This window comes from Talpa occidentalis, unplaced genomic scaffold (genome assembly GCF_014898055.3).
Source record: "Talpa occidentalis isolate TD23 unplaced genomic scaffold, MPIMG_talOcc4v2.1 talOcc4.9, whole genome shotgun sequence".
Taxonomy (NCBI): Eukaryota; Metazoa; Chordata; class Mammalia; order Eulipotyphla; family Talpidae; genus Talpa; species Talpa occidentalis.
In genome coordinates this window covers 51,455,459-51,475,709 of record NW_023605305.1, presented here as the reverse complement: position 1 = coordinate 51,475,709, position 20,251 = coordinate 51,455,459, and the positions used below count along the sequence as shown (strand labels likewise).

The 20,251-nt window shown below is 32.6% G+C and overlaps 1 long non-coding RNA gene across 1 annotated transcript in view; it reads left to right on the top strand.

The window, feature by feature from the left end:
• LOC119237183 (uncharacterized) overlaps nt 1-20,251 on the top strand; it is a 90,374-nt gene that overhangs the window by 58,223 nt on the left and 11,900 nt on the right. Inside the window, exon 2 of the long non-coding RNA XR_008550244.1 lies at nt 5,869-6,078. This is a non-coding gene — a long non-coding RNA (uncharacterized LOC119237183). The remainder of the gene's footprint in view (nt 1-5,868; nt 6,079-20,251) is intronic.

The window sequence follows — 20,251 nt, the reverse complement described above, 5'->3', positions numbered from 1 at the left end:
TCTTAAATGTATGGTTTAAAAGCCCAGCATGAAATATCCTCTTTATTTTTAAATCTGTATGTACAAAACATTGTCAAAAATATCCGTATTATACATCATCTGCCTGTATAGACAACACAGTTTTCTCAAATGTCATTATGACATTTCCTGAGTTTCTTCTGTTCCTTTTTTCCATTACTTGTAATATCTAAAAATATTAAGTCATTGGCATAAGTTTCTATATATGGAACATGCCATTTAATTTGTTATGAAGTCTGAGTAAAGATAGTAATCTACCTTTCTTAACTGAGTATCTTCAATCCACTCAGTATTTGCCATACTTCGGTGCTAACAGCCAGATCCTACTTAAATATATGCAAAAGCAAATTTTCTAGAAAATGTCCTATCTTTTCTTTGTAATAAAAAGTATCTTTTCATATTAGCTACAGTGAATTAAGGTTATAATTAGTCTTTCCAGAAACAATCTTTCTCAGTCACTTCAAACTATTCTGCAATTAAAGGTTATGGATTTCCTCCTTTCTGAATTCTCAGCTTGCTTTGTCTTTTGTATGCTGTATATGGTTGTCGATCTAAGAACTGTCTGATATTATGCCAACTGTTTTAATACAAAAGAGACATTTTAAAATGTGAATGGCTTTAGTAAAAATTATATTAAACACAGTTAGTCATTATTAGAATAAATGTGCTTTTTTTCTCAGCATGAGTAATTTCTAGTACATGAGTAGAATGAATACAATTTTTATTGGTTGATTATTTTGTTTCAAATTTAAAGTCTTACCTGCCTCATATCTTTCCACACCTTCTATTAGAGGGGAATCTTATGTAAATGTGAGTCCTATACAAAATTGTGGCTTTATTTGTATAGAAATAGACACAACATTTTTAAAAAATTATCTTAATGCAAAAAACATTTATTAGCTGGATGATTAATTCATATCAAAAAGACTTACAGTTTTGAAATTAGACTTTTAATACGAGGTTAAAGAATACAGCATTTTTTGCCTTATAAAAATAAAACAAATTTATATACAATATGTAAGATAATTTTACAACTGGTATGAATTATGGCACATATTCTATCATATAAAAAGTTTCTTAAAGTTCATGTATCCACATAACTGGATCCTCACAAAGAAGTTCTTTTTTTCCAAACCACTGAACTTGCTCCAATATTTATAAATATTTCCAATATTTATAAATAAAAATTTTATAGTCCACATACTACTATGAAAAGAGTTAATTATAGCTTCTGATCGACCATCAATAGTTTTTGTTAAACTAAACAATGCTGGTAAAATAATAAAATTGGTTGTTTTGCCATATACTAACTACATCCATCTTTCCTCTTGGCTACTAGTTGCTCATATAAAATAATTTATGCTAGTGAATCTACACTGTCATATTTACTAATTTCTACCTTTGTTTATAAATACTTCATATTTTATTTATAGGAGATTTATTTTTATTTCATATATGTGAATCTATGTCATAATAGTACATATGTATTATCTATCCTATTACATATATTTGTGTGTTTGTGTGTGTGTATTTCACTTGCGCGCTAAGGAAATATTTTGCTTGGTGCTAGATATTAAATGAACAAAGGGATTTCAAGTAGAGTTAGAATGATCAATGAATTAATGCATCAACATATATATTGCATGGGTGGAATATAAAGTGTACCTAGTTGAACACCATTTAACAGATTTCAAATGAAGTTGACTGTTAAACAAAGGTTTGAACTGTACAGTCCTTTTATGCAGGATTTTCTTACAAACAGATGCCATAAACTTCAGGTATAAACACAGTACAAATATAATATAAATGTATTTTCTCTTCCTTATGATTTTATTAATAGTATTTTCTTTTCTCTAGTTTTGTTGTAAGAATTCACAGTGTTTTATATATATATGTGTGTGTGTGTGTGTGTGTGTGTGTATATCATACAAATTAAGTGCTAATTGAATGTTTATGTTACTGATAAGGATCTAGTCAACAGAAGATTATTAGTAATTAGATTTCTGGAGACTCAAAAGTTATATTCAGATTTTCCAGTGTCCTTAAATCCCTCACTATTCAAGGGTCAACTGTACTTAAAAGTGTAAAAATAAATGAATTTAACATCTACATTTGCCCCCAACCATAAATTCGATGACTTTTTTTACTTAATATTGGTGATACAAAGTCGCACAAATTAAACATCAATGTGTGTACCTTATTTTAGTAATGAAAAAAGAAACATAAAGAAGAATTCATATGCTCAATTGCAAATTTATCTAACTTAATTAAATATGAATATTTTAGAAGGTGTTAGTTCTAATGTTACTAATCTATTTTAGTGCATTTACCAGCTGAATTTTTATTATAAAATGAATGTCTATTCCTAAGTGAAAGTTCATTTAACAAGTACAAGTAAAGTGGCATCTTTGTTGCAAACTTTTCTTTCTGTTTCTCAGAACAGAATGGATTTTTTTTAAGCAGTTGTTTTTCTTAGCTGGCTTGAAATGGGGTGGTGAAAGATGTTATCGTTTTCATATACAGACCTAGGAGTAATTGACACTGTTTTGTTGAAGATGATGCGTTCACCAGCTCTTATTTTGTTATCACTGTTGTCTGATAGTTTGTTTTGTAAAATAAGGCAAACTGCAGCTCTCTCAACTGTGAATTACAGTATAGAGGGTCATAGGCACTTCATCTTGGATAAAGAATGCATTTAATAAAGTTGAATAAGATTTCTTTGGCTTTGTATCTGTGAACTAATGCCCAGACAGACATCAAATTTATAATTCTGGATGGTTAGTCAATATTTTTCTTCAACAGTAATGCTGATGTTAATAGAGCAAAAGGTGTTTATTGCTTATGTTGGAAGGTGTACCAATTGTTTATGAATATGGGTGTTGATTTACTATGATTTTTCCTTCATTGTCTTTCTCTCTTACCTCATCTGTTCACTTTGGGAGGAACAAATATTCTCAAATTTAGTTATCCTCCTTTTCATGATTGCCAGAAAAATCAAATGAAAATGCATTGGGAAAACATTAAATACCTGAAATAAGTATGGAAAAGTATGATGCTTTTAATTTCTTTCTAATTGAGTGACTTTGTAGAAGTTAATTAACCATGCTGAACCATAACCTTTTCAAAAACTGAAAAATGATAACTTCCATTAGTTGCATCTTAATATATGTATAGGTACCTAGACCTATGTATAGATTAATTTATGTATGTAAAATATGATAAATATATGCATATATACTATTCTATGATGTCAGTATTTTTGTTTATTACTAATTAATTTGCAATATCAAAAACCTACATCCCTTCATTTGAAGTAATCTTTTTAAGAAGAATGACTATCCTGACTCATTGCAACAATTGAAGTTTCTTACAGATGTTTTCCCTGAATGCAAATTTTCCCTTCTCTACAACGCAATGAACTCTGTTATAGTTTATGAACTCATAATCTTTCAAATATAAAATGATCCATCCGCACACTTAAATATTTCCCAAGACTTTTCTGTGGACTTTTCTAATGACATTGAATGTATTAAATTTGGAAATAGCATTGATTATAGAATGTCAATAAGACATGGTCATTTATAATATTTACCTTAAATTCCTTCACAAAACTGGCAAGGTCCTTCAAAAAATTTCCTTTACACATTAACTTGTTGATAGATGTTTTCAATATTTTGCATGCCAGGTAATATAATTTGCTACATTATTAGTAACATAAAATATATCACAGTATTTCTTCTCTGACCTTCTTACTTTAATATAAAATAATATGCAACTAGACTTCCCTAGTGGTACAGAGGTTAAAGACAGTGCTATCAAGCTATTGCCAGCCACTACAGCACAAGTTTGATCCCCAGCCAACCAGGGAGCTAACCCACATGTCAAAGCAGACCTCTGCTGTCTCACCTGCTGCTCTCCTCTGCAGTTCATTTCAGTATATCTGCCTGTTCTGCTCCCCACACTCTCTGGTGAATCCTCTCATCCCGCCCCCCCACCACACACATACATACCTCTGGCTTATACCCCAGTTCTTGTATGCATAGATAAATAAATCTTTAAAAAATAATAATATATAACTATATTATATAATATATAATTTGTCATTTGTCATTTCAACCAATTTAAAGTATATCATTCAGTGTTTTTTTAAAAAAATATTTATGCATACAAGAACTGGGGCATAGGCCAGAGGTGTGGGGGTGAGAGGATTCACCAGAGACAGAGTGGGGTACAGGCAGAACAAGCAGATCTACTGAAATACACTGCTGAGGGGAGCAGCAAGTGAGACAGGAGAGGTCCGCTACCCCATGTGGGTCAGCTCCCTTGCCAGCAATCAAATTCTGGAACTCTCAAATCATGCTGTAGTAGCTGCCCATAACGTCACAGTGCTGAGACTTAACCCCTTGCACCACCAGGGAGGCCCCTGTATTTCAGTGGTTTTTAGTACATTTACCATACTGGGCAGTCATCACCACAATCAAAAAGAATATTTTCATCATTCTGAACTGAAATCCATTACCTATAAATAATTCACACTCTTTTGACCCCCTTCCCCAGTCCACTAATTCATAATGTCTCATTAGATCTGCCTATCCAGGCCTCCCCTGGTGGCTCAGCGGTTGAGCCCTGGGCTGTGAAGCTGCCCGCAGCCTCTGCACCGCAGGTTCGATCCCCGGCCACCAGGGAGGATGGCGCACAGACCTCTCCTGCCGTGCCTGCTGCTCCCCTCAGCAGTGTATTTCATCAGTCTGCCTGTTCTGTTTCCCGTTCTGGCTCTGGTGAATTCTCTCACCCTCCCATGCCTCTGACTATACCCAGTACTTGTATAAATAAATAAATAAATCTTCAAAAAAAAAATCTGCCTATCCCAGGTATGTCATGTAAATGCTATCATATGAAATATGGTTTTCTGAGGCTAACTTTATGTTTTCAAGATTCATCCATATTGTAGCATGCATGTATCAGCACTTTCTTTCATGGCAGAATAATACTTCCTTGTAAGTATATAGCACATTTGATTAATCTATTATTCAGCTGATGGCCATTGTTGTTGTGTCCACTCTTCTTTCTTAATTCTCATCCTTCTTCAGGAAACCTTCCCTATCTTTTTTTATTAGATATTTTACATATTTGTAAGATTCAGGTGAAATTTCATATGCAAAATTTTACTTAATTTATGACAAAGCAATTCTTGAACCTGTCAATTCTTCTATTTTTATGTACTATATTATGCTAGAGTTGTATGATTTTTCTCTAAGAATATGTTAGTAACTTGGGAAAATATTTACTTATATTTGTTTATTTAGATTGTATTGTTATATCGTTGTTCACATAACTTATGTTTTTGTTTACATAGTATATGATACATAGATTCATTTTCAAACTAATATAAAATTGTATAAATATAATATATATATCTATATATGTATGTAACTATATACATATATTCTAAGTATGTGTTTTGGGCATATAGCATAAAAGTTCAACTATATATAGTTTAAATACATTTTTCTAAAGGGACTGATAAAGAAGGTGTAGAGAAAAAAAGTGGGTAAACTAACAAATTTTGAATTCCATATAAAATTCTGGAAAGTCAGAATATTAAAATTATTTTTATGGTTATCTATAATGGCTAAAGTAGTTGATGGAAAAGGCAGAGAGAGAGGAGGGAGGCAGAGAGGAATCTTCTCTACAATGACACCAAGCCCAGTGAAGGGCATATTAATCATAATTAGCATCATTAAAATGACATAAGTTATGATGAAACTTTTCTATATGCAAGAAAGATATATGAAATACAAATATTTGCTTTGGTAGAGCTGCATGAAATAGAGCTGTCATTTTTTCCAGGAAGAATCTTCATAAAAATAGGAGAATGAAGATGAAATAATTCATTTCAAAGTGCCTTTACAACTTCAGCTAATCAGTCATTTTGAAATGCAATTAGCAATTAAAAAGGACAGCAAAAACTGACAATATATATTATTAAAAAACATGGAAAAACTAAGCATGTGTTTTCATGCTGCAACTTCAGTAGCAAGTTCACAGCAGTAATTACAGGTAAGTGGAATTATATATACAACATTTATCATTATCATTGTTGTTGTCATATGTAATGTTGATTTGAATTGTTTAAAATTCTTTTGGTCACTCACCAGATAGTTCCAAAATTGGTGTATTGCCTTAAGCATTTACTTAAAGAACAAGGAATTTGTTTTTAAATATGTAAAATTGTTTGTCTGGCTTTGAATTTATGGTATTCCCCATAAATTTTAAATTTACAATTAAATATGTTTACCAACAAAATTGTCTAAATTTTAGGTTATTGACACAGGCTTATAATACACATAAATCTAGAAAGATTAATTTCAAGTATTTGAAGATAAATATGCATTATTTAATTTCAACTAATAGGGGTCGTATATGCTTTCTATAAGTAGTGTGTCCTGCTGTGAAGCTCATTCAGGACATTTATTTTGTGATTGCAAGTAAATAATACTTAGTTCAGGCCTCCCTCATGGTACAGTGGATTGAGCACAGTGCTGTGAAGCTGTCCACAGCCTCTGCAGCTCAGGTTCAATTCCCGGCCAGCCAGGGAGATTCCCATATGGCATGGTAGACTTCTCCTGTTGTGCCCACTCTCCCCTCAGTAGTGTATTTCAGTTGTCTGCCTGTTCTGTTCCCTGCTCTGTCTCTGGTGAATCCTCTCACTCTCCAGCACATCTGGCCTGTACCCCAACTCTTGTATAAAAATAAGTAAATCTTTAAAAAAAATACTTAGCTCAACAGAAAAATCTGACCAATTTCAGATCTTTTTATAGATTTATTTTATTTATACATACAAGAGCTGGGGTACAGACCAGAGGCAATGGGGGTGGGGGTGAGAGGATTCACCAGAGACAGAGTGGGGAACAGAACAGGCAGACTGACCAAAGTACACTGCTGAGGGGAGTAGCGGATGAGTCAGGAGAGGTCTGCTGTGCCATGTTGGTTGTTCCCTGGCTGGCCAGAGAATCAAACTCCTGCTGCAGAGACTGCTGATTGTTTCATAGGTTGCATCTTAACCCCTTGCACCACCAGGGAGGCCCCAATTTCAGATTTTTATGAAAAAAAATTACTACAATTTTTGCTAAATGGAGGTTTTCTTTCTTTCATATGTAAAGAGAATGTTACATCTCCAAAAAAATACTCTCTTCTTAAAACATGCATTACCAAATATTATAAACCAACTAGTACTGACATTGAAGCAACTTACTGACCATATTACTTTGTTAAGAATAAATACATCATATAGGATTTTAGCTAGTGTTTTGTAGTAACAAAAGCTATCTTTCTAAATGTCCTAGAAAATTGAGAAAAGAATCTTAGAAGGTGTCTTACCAAACAAAACAGGAAATGTTGAACCTTTTTACAGCCTAATCTCCTTAAAACAGATGGGAGACTTATTGTGCCCCTGTGATCTTAAATATTACTCACAAAGTATTTAGAAGCCAAATGGGGTCTGGAGCCAGAAACAAAGTTCATTTATTAAGCCAAAATTCACTGAGCACTTGTCATTAATCTTCTTGCTTAGGTGGTCCAGCAACTGCAGTATCTCTTGCACATGTAAATGACACTGACACTGGTTCTTTCTAGTATCTCAAAGAATGTAATAAGATATAGTCACTGGGCCTCCCCAGTGGCGCAGTGGTTGAGCTTTGGGTTGAGAAGCTGCCCGCAGCCTCTGCAGCACAGGTTCAATCCCCAGCCTCTGGGTGAGTGTCCCACATGGCGCGTAGACCTCTCCTGCTGCCCGCTGCTGCTCCCCTCAGCAGTGTACTTTGTCAATCTGCCTGTTCTACTCCCTGCTCTGGCTCTGGTGAATTCTTTCACCCTCCTGCGCTTCTGACTGTACCCAGTGCTTGTATAAATAAATAAATAAATAAATAAATAAATAAATAAATAAATAAATAAATAAACAAATATTAAAAAAAAGATATAGTCACTGATTCATTGTGGTATCTAAGAGTTATGCACCAAGATTTCTTGGTTTTCTTCACTTAAGAATCTCCTCAATTGATAATTTATACTTCAGAATGTAGAGACATTAAAAATAACAGTTAATCAATCAGGGGTATCTCCCTTTCCCTCTCCCTCTCTTTCTCTATGATTCTTACATAATTTTTTTTTAACTATGCTATTCTTGGGGTGATGAATGACCTTTCTTAGAAGGATCCATCTTGGTCTGGTTCTAAATCTCATGATTACGTAGATAGACCGGGAATTGTTTTTCTCTTTAGTTCTGAGCTTGTATTTTCTATTTAGTTCCAAGCAAAGTGTGTGCATTCTAATATGTATTAGGAAACCTCACATTATCTATGCCCATTAATCTTTACAATTTTATTGGTTACATAATTTATACCTACAGTTATTCCCAAAAGGGAAGTAGGGTTTAGAGATTTTTTAGTATCTTGCCTAAAGTTTATCTTTAAGCAGGCAATTTCAATCCACTGCAGTTTGTTTACTTTGGCAAACCTTATAGCTGTCACTATAATTACTATATTATTCATATTTCAGAAATAAGCATCCCCTATCTATTTAACAATAGCTTTATGTATTGAGTACTTACAATGTGACATATTGTTTACTAAATATTTCTCTATACTTACAGAATATTCTATTTTATATACTTATGCAAAATAGTTTTCTATTCTTATATGTGCTCAGATATAATTATATATTTATTCATTATAATATTTAGCTATATATGATGTTTTATATAAAATATATACATGTATATATGAATATTTTTATAAATTCCTATAACACTGCTATGTGGTATCAGTTATTAAAATCTGTTTAAATATTAGCAGCCTTAGGCACAAAGGAAATTGATAATATGTTAAATTTCTAAGAGGAAAAAGAAACTCAAGACTATCTAAAGCTGGTACCTATCTACCCTGGTTTTAGACTTAGTTTTATTAGTTTTATGCCATCTTGTATAGTGGGAGGAATATAGTAGGCACTCAAACTATACCTCCTATTCCTTATAGACTCCAGTAAGTTGCCTGAAACATAGTAGGGGTCCCCAAAATAGTTTGAGTTCAGTTTGCTTCATTCTAAGATCTCTGTTGTAAATTCTTGTGGAAAGTGCATTGAGATAATTTCCAACTTATGAGGGGTAAAACACATCTTTCAAAACCAGGAATATTTTAATTTTATTGCTAAAAGGAGAAAGGATAATATTCACTTTACTCAAAGTTGAATAATTACCTGACAAAAGTGACAGCAATTCTCATTTCCACAAAATGCTTTTGTTTTGAGGAATCAAAGGGAGACAATAGTTGTTCTAAAAAAAAATCCCCCAATGTGTTCCAGTATGTTGTAACACCCATATTGCTCTTTTATTTGCAGAAGTATAAGTAGAAAGATATTTCAATCCTTTTATTCTATTGTCTTTATATTTGAAGAAATCTTTTGTTTTGTATACAATACTAGTAAAACCTTTTGTATATTATGCTCTTTGCAATCAAATTAAGTAAGTTCTTACACTGTATCAATGATGAAACGATTACACACAATTCCCTTCTGATCTAAGATGACTTAGAAAATATTCCTCCAAGTCATTTATCCTAAATACAATGGAGGTTGGTAATTTGGGTAAAGATCCTTTTTTTCCCCCTCTTTCCTCTCTCACAGATATGCTAACTTCATAGTAGTGTCTCTCAACCTTCAAAAAGGAATGAAGAAGAAGAAAAAAAGAGATACACATCACCTGAAAATTGGCAATCCTTAAATTTCAGTCATCTTCATCAGAATATGCCTCAAATTATAAGATTATTTAGATGACCCTAATAATTCATAGTGTCAAAATGTTTGCATTGCCAGATTAAGAAAAGGACTAGGTTAAATTTTTCTAAAATTAGTCTTCTTCTCCCTCTTCATCCTACCATTCAGTATTATAAACTCATTGATTACCACTACAGATGTCCTTCTGCTCACTGAAATGGGTGGTAATCATTGTATAAGAATCTATACTGTGGGGAATCTTGCATCCCATATATAATGCAGTCTGTTCTACCTTTCTTACATACTCAATCTCTTCTCTCAGAAATCCTGTAACAGTTGTCATTTCTCTGGAAATTTATGAATCACTGGGACTTAAAGAAGACTGCTGCTTCCAGATTAGTTTTTAACAAAGCATATATTCAAGCATTTAATTAAAGATTGAAATAGAAATAAAGTGATCATCTTCTAGTGAGAGTGTACCACTGAGTTGAGAGTGCCTACCAAATGTCAACTACACATTGTTCTCCCAGAGCATGGAACAGTACCTGGCTATCCTGGAAGCTCAAAAATATGAAAACTCAGGTTTTATTCCTATTTTGTACTGGGAAAAAAAAAACAAGTTTTTAAGATGTTAGATCTTCTTATTCTTATGACAATAACTTAATGTTTCTTATACACAAGTTCTTTCTAATATTGTATTGAACTATACATAATTCCAAATGCCATGCTTAGGAGCGCTTGCTAAAACAAAATAACACAAATGATTACCCCAAGTCTACTGAAACACATCCCCAAAGGTAAACTCCAAGAATTATCAATTTTAAAAATGAACTCCTCAAATTCTAAATAACAGCAGATTGAGGAGACACTTCTACTGATTATTTCTGATTATTTTCATTTTCATTTGCTACTTAGATATTCAACTCTAATGTTATTAATTTTAAACATCTGATAGGCTGGTTAGGGTCATAGTGTGGGACTGTGGAGTCCCTACATCCTATCACATACGCAATGCATACACTATCTTGTGTGTAAAATTGGCTCCAAACAATGGAAATCTGTGTTCCACGAACTACTTCATTTCCAGGGAAATGATACAGGGAATAATAAAATGAATATATGTTTTTGGATCAGAGAAGGATTTTAACTAAAGTTAAGAAATATACTTGGAAAGGAGCTCAGAAAATAATAATTCTCTATACTTCAGAAATACCCAGACCTCTGAATTCAGTGTATGATTCTTTCCGTCACCAGCAATTAGACAATGACAATTAGGTGGACATGATGGCCCCAATGACTTTAATGTACATGTCCTAATATTAATAGTATGCCAGATCAAATGTTGAACATAGATTAAATGTGAATGTCAAATCAGCAGACAATTTTTAGCATAAATATGACCCCAAATTAAATTTATCTGGTATTCCATGCAATATAGGTGACATACTTATATTAAACATTATCAATTCTTGATTAAAATTCAAAATTAAATAGACTTGCTAAATTTACCATACAAAATATGAAGCCTCTTTTTATAAAATAGAAAACCAATAGAGTTCTAAGGCAGAGAGGAAAAATTTCAAAAGGATTAAAAAGCCTAATATCCCAAAAAGTTGTTTAAATAGTAGTGTCTTTTCTATGAAACCAAGTAAAAAGACTAACTTACTGCAGAGATAACATATTACAATGAACAAAACTTTAAGCAACAGCTATTTCCCTCATGTGTTTGTGAGTATGGGCACACATATGTTTGTATGTGTGATATTAATATACTTTTCCTTTCTGAGACTATCAGTTTTCATATGTGCTAAAAAAGTATTAAGTGGTTAAGCTAAAAACGTTTTCAAATTACAACTACATCATATCGTAGAAGATATTAAAAACATCTTTATTTTGAGATTTTAAAATAATAATTCACAGTTTGCAATATGGAGAACTATATATAAATTATATTTCAACAACTGCTTGCAACTTCAACTTTTAAAGCTTTTTTTAAATCTTTTCCATGGAAAAGAATTGTCTATTGATAGTATAATTGCCTTCAGACTGGATATGAAGAAACTTAGAATGAAACAGATGGTTGTCTGCAAAGTAATGCCTACAAAGTACAATTGGAAATCAGTATTCAAAAATGAAAACTTGAAACTTTTTTTTGACATAATTGTCAAAAGAAATCTGGCTTACAAATTTGGAAAATGAAATTTCCACTATTTATTTTTTCATAAATATTAAATAAACAAAACTAAATTTGTTGATATATGCTAACATTTTAATGTAAGCCGTTACAAATTATAGTTTCTTGAATAACATATGTGGTATGTCAAACTCATATTTTAACCCCACCTTTCAATGATAATGTTCCAAGATCTCATTGGCATATAAAAACAGAAAAATAATCTTTTATGCCATGTGACTAATATTCTATAATTAGTCAAATGATAAAAATTGCTTGAATTGTCTATATTATCCACATGTCTTATCTCGTATATAGCTTGTGAATAACTTAGGAAAAAAGACAATAAGAACAGACATCATAGTTTTTCTTTGATCTCAAAAGAAAATGGTTTCTACTGAAATCTGAGCAAAAACATCAAATTGAAGGCCTATGTTTTGTTTACTTTGAACAAGTATCTGAAGGTTAATGAAAAATGAGAAAGGTTTTTCTTCTCAATCTGTGGCATTGTTATGCATGTGACAGCATCTGAAATTTTACTATATCAGGCCAAATTGACCTTTCACTACAGATTACAGAATAGGCCTAGCTCCATGTGTTTGCACATGTCTGGATCTTATTACCACATAGGGAGATAATTCATGTTCTTCAAAGCATCCAGAAATGAAGGCATTACACCTCGCCACATAGTTCAAAATTTTCTCTAGTCAGTTTAAATGTCAGTGCTCAATCACCTGAAACCAGAAGATTTGAATGAATAATCCTTAAGAAGCACTTTTACAAAGGGGTTCATTTTAAGGTTAATTTCATTGTTAGGATTCTGGCAGTAGATTGACATGTTCAATGAATTGAAATTTAAAAATAACATTTATCAGTGTTTTTTAAAATGAAAACCAGCTCTTTTTTTAATTTACTGGCAAGTTTTCTCAGGATGCTCAAGAAAAACAACTTGTGTAAATGTTATTATATTAACCAGTGGAATCTCAGTTCCTAGGAATTTTGAAATTGCTATTTTTTCAGAATTATCTTTGCAAATATTTTGTTAATTATTTTGAACTCTTTCACCATAGATAATACCATTTGAGTTAATATTTTCTATGTGCCTTATTTTCATGCAACCTCTCCCATAGAATTTCACCATGGTGATAACATAATGGGGGCAAAATCCAGGCTTTATAAATGAAGTTTGTTCACAATTCATCAAGCCATCATTGGTTTCATTTTCATCCATCCTTAAAAATAATTTTTTTCAGGTAAAACAAAAAACCTGGTATTATATTTCCACCTGAATGACCAAAGGGTAAAATCATGAGCATTAAGAACATGCACTTTTAATTGGATATAAAAGTTAACGTAACTAACCTATAAAAATATGTGAAATATAGTGAAAGAGCGAATATTATACCATTGAATATATGTTTTAAAAAATAAGGGAACAGGACCTCCCTGGTGGTGTGAGGGGTTAAGTCTATGAATCTATCACACTATGAAGCTATCACAGCTACTGCAGCACAAGTTTGATCCCTAGGCAGGGAGCTACCCACATGGCATAGCAGACCTCTCCTGCCTTGCCCCCTACTCCCCTCAACAATGTATTTCAATAGATCTGCCTGTTCTCCCCATTGTGTCTCTGGTGAATCCTCTCACCCCCCTGCACCTCTGGCCTACACCCCAGCTCTTGTATGCATAATAAATAAAATATTAAAAAAAAATAAGGGAATGGGATGGGTAGAGGAGAGCGTGATGGACTATGATGGAGGACTGTGGGCACTTTGGTATTGGGAAAACTATGGTGACCCCACCTGAAGGAAGAAATCCTATATTGTGAAAAAAATTGTGAAAAAAAAAGATGTTTAAAAAATATATATAGGAGGAAACAAAAAATAAGAGAAATGATAATATAACTTTCTACCTTAGAAACATAGAAAAAAGAAAAGCAAATTAAATCTGAAATAGAAGTAAAGAGGTAAAATTAGAGCAGAAATCAATGAAATTAATAAAGAGATCAATGAATTAATGAAACAAACTGTTGACTCCTTGAAAAGATCAATAAATTTGATAAGCCTCATGCCAGGCAAAGAAATAGAGAAGACACAATTATGTAGGTAGTTTCCAAACAAGATGCTGGATCAAGAATTCATACTTCCAGGCCTCCCCGGTGGCGCAGCGGTTGAGCGCTGGGTTGCGAAGCTGCCCGCAGCCTCTGCAGCGCCAGTTCGATCCCCGGCTGCTCCCCGGCCACCAGAGGAGGGTCCCACATGGCGCGCAGACCTCTCCTCTCCTGCTCCCCTCAGCAGTGTACTTCGGTCCTTCTGCCTGTTCTGCTCCCTGCTCTGGCTCTGGTGAATTCTCTCGCCCTCCCGCGCTTCTGACTGTACCCAGTGCTTGTATAAATAAATAAATAAAAAAAAAAAAAAGAATTCATACTTCCTTCCTTTCCCTCACTCTCTTAGTCATTAGCCTGACAAGAAAATGCCCTTGTCTATTTTACTCAGGCCATTGCTAAAGTGGGGACAATCTCGTAGACTGTTGGATTTGGCATTGACTTATTCTGTAATTTTGCCTGGCACAAGCATCTTGATTTCCAATGCTTCATTTTCTCTGAAACAAACACACCCCCTATATATTGTGTCAGAATCCCTAATACTGGGGATGGGGGACCTTTCTCTGCAATGTATTACAGTCTCAAATTCAAGGAAATCTTCACCCCAGTACTATGCAAAGAAAAGAACACAAAGCAAAAGTTAATGTAATAAAACCATATGTGTAAGCTCTTAGAATTTACTGCTCTGCACAGCTAACTCTTGAGGATAAAGCAATAGCTGCCTAAAAAAAAAAACCAAAAAAACCAAAAAACAAACAAACAAAAAAAAACCCTCTAAATTCTTTGGTCAAATTCTCATAGACATTTATAGACACTCACTATTGTCTTTTAGTTAAGCAAAGAGGTGACTGTGTTGCAATTATATTACTTACTGGAACTGGATTCAAACTTCTGGAAAAGTTGAAACTCAGATACATCAGATCACTGAGCAAGCCATCTGGCTTAAACGGTGATTGCCTGAGCAAAGTCTTTCTTTAATTAGTTAGGGTGTTAGAGAGCCTAACTCTGAAGTGGACTCCAAGCAATGGGAACTATCCTATTTATAGTTATAATAATCCCCCTGGCATGTCATGTTCTCTCAAAAGCTGTAAATGCATGATGCATATTAATAGGCACAAACCACCATTTGAAAGATGTCCCAGAGACTGGAACCTCAAATAAATGAGGTAATTTTCATTGTTTAGTTCTTGCTTATAGTTCTTTGGTTCATTCTCTGTCTCTCCTTTCTGTCTCTCTCTCTCACATCAGTGATATATACAATATTGTATATATCATTGCATTACTGAGCTTCACAGAAAGATTAAAATATTCCTTAATCATTGTTTTAGAAAAAATAAAAAAATGATAGCTATTTCTTTGTATATCCATATAAATTTAAGAATTAATTCCTATAAACAAAATGTATGCTGTAATGTTGATTAGAATGCATGAAACCTGTATGTCACTAAGAATAATTGGCATTTAAAAATAATGAGTCTTCTGATTTATGAATATGAACATCACTTAATTTATTAGTCTTCTTTTAATTTCTCTCAGCATGCTTTTTAGTTTTCAGTCATGGATCTTGCACATATTTTGTTATAGTTATCTCTCTCATAACATGATTGGTATATTTACTTAAATATCTAATAATTTATTGCTATTAAAATAAAATTAGGTTTTTACACTGATGTTTATAATTGAACTTTGTAAACTTACTAGTTATAGCACCTCCTTTGTGGTTTCCTCCTTAATATATATATATATGTGCACGGGGACGTCTGTAAAAGCCATATTATGCCTTAGTTTCAAATATCTATACTATTTAATTTCTTTAATATACCAGCCAGATTCTTCAGTACCATATTGAATAGAAGTATCAAAAGATAAACCCTTATCCCCCTTTCTTAAAGTAATTATAATAATTATTCACCATTAAATATCATGGTAGTTACAGGTTTTTCATAGTGGTTTTTTTTTTTTTTTTGCATATTGAGAAACTTCCTTCTAGTCCTTTTTAGTTTTGCCTTCCTGTGATAAAACACACTTGTGTTTGGTCCCCAACGCCCAGTATTAGGGATTCTGACACAATATATAGGGGGTGTGTTTGTTCCAGAGAAAATGAAGCATTGGAAATCAAGATGCTTGTGCCAGGCAAAATTACAGAATAAGTCAATGCCAAATCCAACAGTCTATGAGATTGTCCCCACTTTAGCAATGGCCTGAGTAAAATAGACAAGGGCATTTTCTTGTCAGGCTAATGACTAAGAGAGTGAGGGAAAGGAAAGAAGTTTAAGTTTTTTCTGAAAGTAAATTTGGCTTGGGAACATTTTGTAAAGTGAAACAGGGCTATAGCAGTGCTATAAAGGTCAAAGGACAGTTCCAAGAGCAGTAGGCTCAGGAAACAGTAACAATGGTGTTTATTTCATAAATAGGGAAAACAATGAATTTCTAAAGCCACAATGGCTGGCTATCATAACCCAGATAGTGTCTTCAGTGTACAGAAGTCCCAAACAAAATGTCTCTCATGTAAGATGGTGCTGTTCCATCAATGAGGGCCTGGACTTGGGGCACACTGGCAAGAAGTTGGCCAGTATCCAAGTCACTGTGGCAGGTGGAGGTGCTCACCGGTGGGCCCATGGAAATGACACTGCAGCAGCCGCCAGCAATAGTCTGAACAACCAGGGACTATGGGGAACAGGTATCATATCAGACAGATTGGATTCCACCCTGGTGAAGTTGATTGCTTTGATTGAATATTTTTGCAGGTTGTTAGGATCTGGAACCCTCTACTTAGTAATAAGCATTAAAGATACCTATTCCCTTTAATGAGGATGATTGTTCAGCTAGGGGACTTTTCTGAAGGTACACAATTGGGAAACAATTTTGTGAATAGACTATTCAAGAGTCTCCCAATTTTACCAGATATTGAGGAAGCATATAATATTAGGCCTTAATTTGAAAGCTATACCACATTGCTCTAAGGAAAAATGGCAGTTAAGTATGGCTATCTCATGATAAGAATTATAGTGTGACTCACTGGTTTTAAAAGTTATATTCCTGCCAATGTCTGTCTGCTTTTAGTCACTATTCAGTATGTTGAAATGGTTTTTATTTTTATATTTGGTTAAGAATTTGTAAATGTTATTGGGAAGATGGTAGGTCTCCAGTATTTGGATAGAAAACATGTGTTACTGGTGTATGATTCCTCAGTAATATTATAAAATTTTTCAAGCATATAGAAAGGTTAAAATAATCATATAGAGAACATATATGTGCATAAACTATATGCCATCTATATTTTACAATTAGTATTTTCCTACATTGCTTTGCTACCCATCTATATACCTATTTATCCTTCTATCTACCCATCAATCTTTCTCTTTTTTTTAAAATGCCTTCAATATAATTTGTAAACATTAATTCACATCACTCCTTTGGGCATATTCCGGAGGTATTTTCAATATGTAAGAAATGCAAAAAAGTGGACTCAAGGTTAATACTATAGATTTTGATCTGAATATCTGGAAGGATGACATATTTATTAACTGAAGCAATAGAATTTTTTGTGGAAATGTGGGAAAAACGATTTTTGAAATATTTGGATTTAGAATTCTATTAGATACCCATGAGCTCTTTAGACAAACATATTAGGAATTCACTCTGAAGATTAGGTGTGGGGAAATAGATACAAGAGTAATATATATCTTCATTTATCCTCACTCTAAGCACAAAACCTTGAATTTAGTATTGCATATTAGTGTATTTTGGATGAATCAATGATTGAAACAATAGAAAAATGAAATAATTATTTTGAAAATTTAATTATCATTAATTTTGAAGCAGGTTTGGTTTTCATAGGAAAATGTTTCATCAGCATAGAGAAAAAGTTATCTCAGTTCTCTGATAGCCTATTTCAATTACTTCTAGGAATCTATTGACACAGAGAGGCATTTAAAATGCTTGCTAGCATTTGGAAAAGATAAACAATTTTGATAAGTTGATTCAATATTTATTTTCATTGTGGGAATGGGTGACTCAAAAATTTAATTATTTAATATCTGCATAATTACTTTATGATTGTAAACTCCTACTTATTGACAAGCTAAGTAAGTTCTAACATAAATCATGATCTGTTTACAAATTTTGACATAAGTAGTAGAATGCCTTTGTCTTTATTTTGCTTTTATTTTATAAGTGGATTTATTATTGTTAGTGTAGCAGTTGTGTGAACAACAATATGCTCTGTGATAAAGGAAGAATTCTTCAGATGGGGCCAGAACTTAGCAGCTACAATATAAAACATGTTGCATTAATATTCAAGTGCAAACTTACTTAACCTTTTATAAATGTAGAACTTAAGTGAGTTCTCTCTATTAGCACTTGACGGTAATTTTGGTCCTTTTTTTGGTTTAGTTTGTTGTTCAATGATTTGTTAATAATAATGCTTTGAATAATATCACCAGACTCTTAAAAAAGTCATAAAAATCTTTTTAAATCTAATTAACTTTTTATTATTAATGGAATAATTGGAAAATACTGCACTAATCGTTTGGTCAGTATTTTTGACAGCTCTTCTAATTTTGCACTCAAGAGAAAAATAATACCTCACATTGTTCCCTTTGCATGATTAATAGACAAAGAGGTATTCATCATCTTTTGACTGGTAATATATGATGAGGTCAAGGCAATCAATCAATATTCTTACTCTTTAATAATGTGTGAACCTGACAAGATGAAGTCCTCAAAAAGAAGTTGAAATTTGCCAGTAATGTGTGTTTATTCTACATAGACTACACAAAGGTGTTAAGCTATTGTTACAACAATTGCTTTTTGGTGTGGTGATGCTAAGTATATACTTAGATTTAAAGTGATATCCTAAGTGTGAATCATTCTGTTTCTTGATCACCAAGCATTCTTCAAACACTTGTATATTGGCAATCATTAGGGCTATTTCTCATAATATCCTGTAGCACATTTCAATGTCAGAATATGTTTCACTGTGACTGACTGTCCCTGCAAAATGAAAGCCTCAGGAAGACAGGTTCACCTGTCTCCGTGGAATACTAAGAGCTGGAGCATCTTCTACCTGTCACTTTCTGTCTGTAACTTAGATTTTTCAAAAGTGGGTGGAGATAACCTGTTTGTATTTTTATTTCTCAACTGAAACTTTGTTCTGAAATTGTCTCTTAGCTATAAAGTACATATATATATATACTTTATATATATATATTAAAAGAAAAATGGAATTGCAGAACACAAATATCTAATTCTAGCAATAACAAAGATTTTTGTACAAATAATTTCATTCTGTTTTAGTAAAATAAGGCCACCCATTATATTAGAATCATTAACATAATCAAAAATTAATTGACTATATATTGAATCTTAATATTCAGTCATTAAAAATGATTCCAGTTTTTAAAAGTTTCATTAAAATACAGTCAATTAAAAGTTTGTAGTAATGATATGTATTTGGTTAATTATGCATTATAATATATCTATGTTATTTTTAAAACACCATACATTTTATACCCCATGATATGAAGGGAAATAGTTTATAGATTGACCAGAAATATTTTTTTTCTATCATGGAGTATAAAATACGTGTGTCAGTCAGGTTCATACAAATCAAATAAATCATTTCAACTGAAGAGATACTATAAATCATTGAAGAAATCATATAATCTTTATGGGAGATGTTCCCTCACTATTGATTCGTAAAGAAATATATGATTTATACAATCAGATGTGAAGGACATGGTAGTGAAATGATGAGTTTAGGAAAATATTATATTAATTTTGTGCAATCGGCTTGAACTGAGAAGAAACAGATAACATTTTGCCAATTTTCTTTTCAAAAATCATCTTACAAACTGGGTCTGTATTAATTTTATTTCTATTTCTTTGATTTTACCTCTGTCATAGATTTTTTTTTGAGTTTAATTTTTTATAGTTCATAATAGTACCATGTATATATATATATATATAACACATATATATAACACACATATATAACATATATATAACACATATATAATACATATATGCACATATAATTTTTTTTCTTACTTTGTATTGACATTAACTTTATTTATTTATTTATTTATTTTTTGAACATTTGTTTCTTTTATTTATACAAGCACTGAGTACAGTCAGAAGCGCAGGAGGGTGAGAGAATTCACCAGAGCCAGAGAGAAGAGCAGAGC